This window comes from Cicer arietinum, chromosome 2 (assembly GCF_000331145.2).
Source record: "Cicer arietinum cultivar CDC Frontier isolate Library 1 chromosome 2, Cicar.CDCFrontier_v2.0, whole genome shotgun sequence".
NCBI classification, from domain to species: Eukaryota; Viridiplantae; Streptophyta; class Magnoliopsida; order Fabales; family Fabaceae; genus Cicer; species Cicer arietinum.
In genome coordinates, this window is record NC_021161.2 from 36,952,730 (window position 1) to 36,953,566 (window position 837).

Sequence of the window (837 nt, forward strand, 5' to 3'; positions counted from 1 at the left end):
GTAGGTGTGACTCTCAGAAATACATAGTCACCCTGTTCGAATTCTAAAAGTCTGCGACGCTTGTCCGCGTAACTCTTTTGACGATCTTGTGAAGTCTTCATTTTCTCCTTGATCTTCTTTACCTTAGCCGTAGTCTGTTGCACCATCTCTGGTCCGACAATCATATTTTCACCGTTCTTATACCAACACAAGGGCGTTTGACAATTGCGTCCATATAAAGTCTCATATGGTCCCATTCCAATACTTGCGTGGAAACTATTGTTGTAAGTGAACTCGATCAACGAAAGCACATCATCCCAACTTCCTCTATCATCTAATACACATGCCCTCAACAGATCTTCCAGGGACTGATTCGTCCTTTCAGTCTGTCCGTCCGTTTGTGGATGGTAAGTTGAACTCAATCGTAGCTTCGTTCCCAATGCTTCGTGCAATGCTCCCCAAAAATGTGATGTGAACTTCGGATCACGGTCTGATACAATACTCGATGGTACCCCGTGTAACCTCACAATTTCAGCAATGTAGATCTCGGTTAGCTGATCTACCTTATAGGTGGTCCTTACCGGCAAAAAGTGAGCAGATTTAGTCAGTCGATCCACTATTACCCATATAGAATCATTCTTTCTCCTTGTTTTTGGTAATCCGGTTATAAAATTTATGGAAATGTTGTCCCACTTCCATTCGGGTATATCTAAAGGTTGCAACATCCCAACAGGTCGCTGATGTTCCACCTTCGCTTTCTGACAAGTTAGGCAAGTGGATACATATTCCGCTACATGTTTCTTCATTCCTGGCCACCAATAATTCTGCCTCAAATCCTGATACATCTTTGTTGCCCCA